General features: G+C 40.9%; 1 non-coding gene across 1 annotated transcript; it reads left to right on the forward strand.

Moving 5' to 3' along the window:
* Nucleotides 1–462: 462 nt before the first annotated feature.
* Nucleotides 463–562, forward strand: LOC118155189 (small nucleolar RNA U13). The gene has a single exon (XR_004745403.1). It is a non-coding gene; the product is annotated as a small nucleolar RNA U13 (small nucleolar RNA).
* The last annotated feature ends 5,704 nt before the right edge of the window (nt 563–6,266 follow it).

Consider the following 6,266-nt stretch of genomic DNA (forward strand, 5'->3'; position numbering starts at 1 on the left):
AGTATAGACAGATCTTTTTTCTTTTTTTTGATATGGAATTTTACTCTTGTTGCCCAGGTTGGAGTGCAATGGCACGATCTCGGCTCACTATAACCGCTGCCTCCTGGGCTCGAGTGATTCCCCTGCCTCAGCCTCCCAAGTAGCTGGAATTACAGGCATGCACCACCATGCCCAGCTAATTTTTTGTATTTTTAGTAGAGACGGGGTTTCTACATATCAGGCTGGTCTCAAATTCCCAACCTCAAGTGATCTGCCACCTCGGCCTCCCAAATTGCTGGGATTACAGGCGTGAGCTACCCAGCCCGGCCAGAGACAGATCTTTTAAGTCTCTATAGTTAGTATGTTATCTACTAGTTATTATATTAGGCACTCAGATAAGCACAGAGAAATAAAATGTAGTCCCTGTCCATAAAGGGGGGTTCAATGTGATAGGGGAGACAGCTTTCTAAAGAAATAATTGTGATCCTTTTGCAGTACATAAGCATGATGTTTGGGTTTTTCATGTGCATCTGTGATAAGTACCTTCCTCAAACCCTGTTACAATGGTGGCTCACATCTGTAATCCCAAAACTTTGGGAGGCCAAGGTGGATGGATCTCTTGAGGCCAGCAGTTTGAGACCAGCCTGGCCAACATGGCAAAACCTGTTTCTACTAAAAATACAAAAATTAGCCAGTTGTGGTGGGCCACGCCCATAATCCCAGCTATCTGGGAGGCTGAGGCCCAAGAATCACTTGAACCCAGGAGACTGAGGTTGCAGTGAGCTGAGATTGCATCACTGTGCTCCAGCCTGGGCAACAGATCAAGTCTCTGTCTCAAAAACAACAACAACAAGGAAAGAGAGAAAGAAAGAAAGAAAGAAAAAAGGAAGGAAGGAAGGAAGTAAGGAAGGAAGGAAAGAAGGAAGGAAGAAGGAAGGAAGGAAGGAAGGAAGGAAGGAAGGAAGGAAGGAAGGAAGGAAGGAAGGAAGAAAGGGAAAGGGAAAGGGAAAGAGAAAGGAAGGGAAGAAACAAAAACAAATCTTGGCTGGGCACAGCAGCTCACGCCTGTAATCCCAGCACTTTTCAGGGGATGAAGTGGGCGGATCATGAGGTCAGGTGTTCAAGACCAGCCTGGCCAACATAGTGAAACCTTGTCTCCACTAAAAATACAACAATTAGCTGGGTGTGGTGGCACATGCCTGTAGTCTCAGCTACTCCAGAGGCTGAGGCAGGAGAATCGCTTGGACTCGAAAGGTGGAGGTAGTGGTGAGCCAAGATTTTGCCACTGCACTGCAGCCTGGGCAACAAAGTGAGACTCCATCTCAAACAAAACAAAACAAAAAACCTAGTTACAACGTCAGAACATTGGCACATTTCCTATCTAACATTAAAAAAAGAAAGAAAGAAAGGAAGGAAACAAATGAGCACAATTCACTGACACACATGTTATAATTAAATAAGCTCCTGGATCCAAAAAGGGGAAAGAATCAGTACCTCACATGGAGAATATAGCAATCAAGAGAGCCTTTAGAGAGAGAGGTAACATAAGACCTATTTGCTCTTGGATTCATTTTGACATTTTATTTGTAGAAACATTGGTAGTAGGAGTCCAGGTGCTGAGAAAGCTGTAACAACTATTAATGCTGATGGTGGCTATTCAGCCAAGTGTGAGATATGATAGAGACTGGAGTCAAGCGGTTGACATAAGTAATCTAAAAGGCAGAGGCCAAGCACGGTGACTTATGCCTGTAATCCCAGCACTTTGAGAGGCTGAGGCAGGCAGATCACAAGGTCGAGAGTTTGAAACCAGCCTGGCCAATATGGTGAAGCCCTGCCTCCACTAAGATTCCCAAAAAACTTAGCCAGGTGTGGTGGCTGAGGCGGGAGAATCACTTGAACCCAGGAGGTGGAGGCTGCAGTGAGCCGAGATCCCATCACTGCACTCCAGCCTGGGTGACAGAGAAAGATTCAGACTCAAAAAATCAAAAAACATTTGAGTTTTTGTTTTTTTTTCTCTCTCAGGTTATCTACCAGACCTAATTAAGCAAGTTTATTTTCTTCCAGGCTTCAACTACTACTTGAATTTCATTAACTTTCCACATTTATTTATTTTTAACCTCACTTTCATTCCTGAATTTCATTTGTATTTCCAACAATTTGCTGTTTCATTTTGACTGTGTCCTCCAATTATCTAGACTTTAAAATCAATATTTAGAAACTCAAACATATTTACCCAACCACTCACACCGACTTTACATTAAAATAAGCACATGCCACAACTATTCTTTCTCTTACATATATTTTTATATTTCGGGTATTGCCTCAGCAGCTACTCGCATGACAAAGCTAGAAACGATGGCATAATCCCTAGTTCTTTTCTAATATTTCCTAAATCTAATTGATCCCCACATCCTGCTGATTTTACTTCTTTTCCACCTTCTTATGTGTGAGTGGATGCAAAACCTTCCTAACCAGTTTCTCTACTTCCTGCTATTCCAATCCATTCTTTGTATTACTGTCAGCTTTATATTTCCAAACACCTCCAGAACCTTCAAGAAAAATGTCTGCATTTCATAATAGGTCATAAATTTAACTTAAACTTCTGAACTACGGTACAGTGGAATCTTGTACCAATCTCCTGGGAATCACTTTATATAACAAACTACATCCATTTGAGTGGACAAACCCTTGGAGCAAGTCAGCTCAAGATGATGCAGCTTTATTAATCCTTGAAGTCCAATAGGAGATCCAGGATTTGGAAGGGAGATGGAGGTTTTTCAGGGAACGTGCTGAGTTTACACAAGAAACAAACAACATAAGGGCAAAACCAGATTATAGCACCTTCAAAGAACTGAAACAACTTGTGTACATTAAATATTTTAAGGAATATTAATACAATTTCAGGGTCTTTGAGCTTCCTGTAGGAGGTGTGTGAAGTAAAAAGAAATGAAAATGTAATCGTTATAGTGCATATATGTTCTTTCTGTCTTTCTGAAACAATAATGCTATGATAAATGACTGGTGAAAGATGCATTCTTATCTTTGTGAAAACATCTCCCATTTCTAAGAGACTAGCTTGCTGGTGACCAGATCTTTGAAGACATACTTTGGTGCCCAGAAAGATACCTGATTAGCTAGAGCAAGGGAACCAAGAAGGAGATTATATCTCTATGTTACTCTTAGTAGTCTCTTTGCAGTTGTACTTTCAGTAGGCTACCTGTACTTAATTTGCTTCTTAAAATATGATGAAGACTGCAGAAAAAATATTATGACCATATTACAGGTAAAGCAACAAAGGTCCCCAAAAGATGGAGTGACTTGGCCAGGATCACAAAGCTAGTTAAAAACTCATTTACTCTTTATGCCATTAACATATTAAGTCCTATCAAGTCAGGATTCTAAAACTATGGTAGAATTAATCAGAGTAAATATCTTTGTTTTCATTTTTTGAGACAGAGTCTCGCTCTGGTTGTGCAGGGTCTGTTGTCTCAGGTCACTACAACCTCTGCCTCCTGGGTTTAAGCGATTCTCCCGCCTCAGCCTCCCAAGTAGCTGAGAGTACAGGCACCACCATGCCTGGCTGTTTTTGTATTTTTTTTTTAGTAGAGATGGTATTTCATCATGTTGCCTAGGCTGGTTTTGAACTCCTGAGCTCAGACAATCCACCCACCTCGGCCTCCCAAAGTGCTAAGATTACAGGTGTGAGCCATGTGCCTGGCCTACTTTTTGTGTTTTTAGTAGAGGTGGGGTTTCACCTGTTGGCCAGGCTGGTCTTGAACTGCTAACTGCTAACCTCAAGTGATCCCCTGCTTCAGTCTCCCAAAGTGCTGGGATTACAGGCATGAGCCACCATGCCCTGCCGGTTATTTTTTAAAAATTTTCTTTAGGAGACAGAGTCTTGCTCTGTGGCCCAAGCTGAATGCAGCTGAGCAATCATAGCTCACTGTAACCTCGAACTCCGGGCAAAAGGGATCCTCCCACCTCGCCCTCTCAAGTAGTTAGCCCAGGCTGGTCTCAAACTCCTGGACTCAGGATTCTCCTACCTCTGCCTAAGTACTGGGATTACAGAGATGAGACACCACACCAGGCCCCAGAGTAACGTCTTTAAATGAAAGAGTCTGCAACGTAAGAGACTCTACAAAATCAGTTTAATGCTATGTTTTCTCTTTCTATTAATATTGTTTTGTTATACTTTCTGTGTCTACATTCTCATTCCATCATGAGCTCCTCAAGGACAGTGCTTAGGTGATATTTATCTCTGTCTTCTGACACTGTCACTGACACCGTATTTCTGGCATTCAAGCAGAAAAAAGCTCAATAAAAATGTATTGAATCAAATGAATATTTGTAATTCACATGACAAATGCCTGATGGCTAAGCAACTGTTTATTTCTCCTCATCAATAAATGTCAGCATTGTTTTCTCCTTTCCCTGCTTTCTCTTTTTAATTTTTTATTAATTTTTATTTTTTTATTTTCTCCTTTCCCTGTTTTCAATTGAAAGCTGTAAAACCTAATGGTGACTGGCCAAGGAAATTTCCTTTTTAAATTCAAAGTTGACAAACACACTGAAGACATTGTGATAATCTTAATCTATTCCTCTTAAGTATTCAGAGCAAAGAGTCAATATATTTAGAGGTCAAAAAATTGATTTTAGTAAATAGGTTTTTATTTTGGGGAGTAAAGAGATGGGAAGAATTAGAGAAAGATGAAAAGCAAAAACAAATAGCATGTGGATAATGAGAAAATGACTACGTTTTACAGCTGTTTGAGTTCAGACTAAAAGATAAGCAATGCTCTTTAAAGAAAAAAAAAAAAAGGGCCGGGAATGGTGGCTCAAGCCTGTAATCTCAGCACTTTGGGAGGCTGAGGTGGGTGGACCAGCTGAGGTCAGGAGTTCGAGACTATCCTGGCCAATATGGTGAAACCCTGTCTCTAAAAAAATAAAAATAAATTTAAAAAAGAAAGAAAAATTTTAAAAAAGATAAGCAATGCTATTTTCTTGTAATATATTTCTAATATTGAACATTAAAAAAGACTTGTAGACCGCGATATGTATTTGTTTTGTGGCAAAGATGTTATTTTTAGAAAGAAACATGTACAATTTTGTTTTCCCTGTTTTTAATAAATTAACTTTTAACTGTCATAATTTCTCTAATCCAGGCTTGGGGAAAAGTAATATTTACAGGTTTGCAAGAGAAAGGAGAAAATAAAAATATTTACAAGAAGACACCATCTTTAAGGAGCATTTAGGCACTTTTACAATACTGCCTAAATATTACAAGATAATATAAAAATTAATTTATATATAATACAAAATTTATAATATAAAATTAATTTATATATTATGTAATATATATTTATATATTTAATATATTAATTTATATATATTTAATAATATATAAATATATGAAAATTTATATATTATATAAATATATTTTTAAAAGTATAACTTTACAACATGGAAATCAACAATGAATGTCAATTTCACATTTTGACTGTCATCTGTGGCCTCTGAAGTCCCTCACTTAAACCACTGGGCCTAGGTTTAATTTTTTAAGACTATTAAAAAGGAGGATGGGGCTGGGAGTGGTAGCTCACATCTGTAATCCCAGTACTTTGGGAGGCCGAGGTGGGAGGATCATTTGAGGTCAGGAGTTCAAGACCAGCCTTACCAGCTCGGTGAAACTCTACTAAAAACAAAGTTAGCTGGACGTAGTGGGTACCTGTAGTCCCTCCCAGCTACTCGGGTGGCTGAGGCAGGAGAATCTCTTGAACCTGGGAGGTGGAGGTTGCAGTGAGCCGAGATCACACCACTGCGCTCCAGCCTGGGTGAGAGAACGAGACTCCGTCTCAAAAACAAAAAAATCCGGAGGATGGTAGATGACTGTCCAGATACTTTCCAGCTTTGCCGCTATATGAACTATTCCTCTTGTTTAGTTTGTTTTCAGCATGGGTGCTTCTGGCACTTTTATCTACATTCCAGCCTGTGGGGACTGGCTGCCTAGGGTAAGAGGCGTTTGCCCCAGAGCCCGTGGGATGGCCTCACTTTGGGGGCGTGGGCAGATCGCTGGCTCCCACGCCTTGACTTTGGGATCGCCGGCGGGATCATTTCCAGCCCAAGCTCGCCGCCCAGGCGCGCCACGCAGAGCCCCGCCCCACCTCGTCGTCCCCTTCCGCCCCTGGGCAGCGATTTTTCCTATGAAATTGCGCGGAGCAGGGAGCGGGGCGGGGCTGGCGGGCCATGTGGGAAGACGGAGACAGCTCCGCCCATCTGCTTCCTGAGCC

The sequence above is a fragment of the Callithrix jacchus genome, chromosome 6, assembly GCF_049354715.1.
Source record: "Callithrix jacchus isolate 240 chromosome 6, calJac240_pri, whole genome shotgun sequence".
Taxonomy (NCBI): domain Eukaryota; kingdom Metazoa; phylum Chordata; class Mammalia; order Primates; family Cebidae; genus Callithrix; species Callithrix jacchus.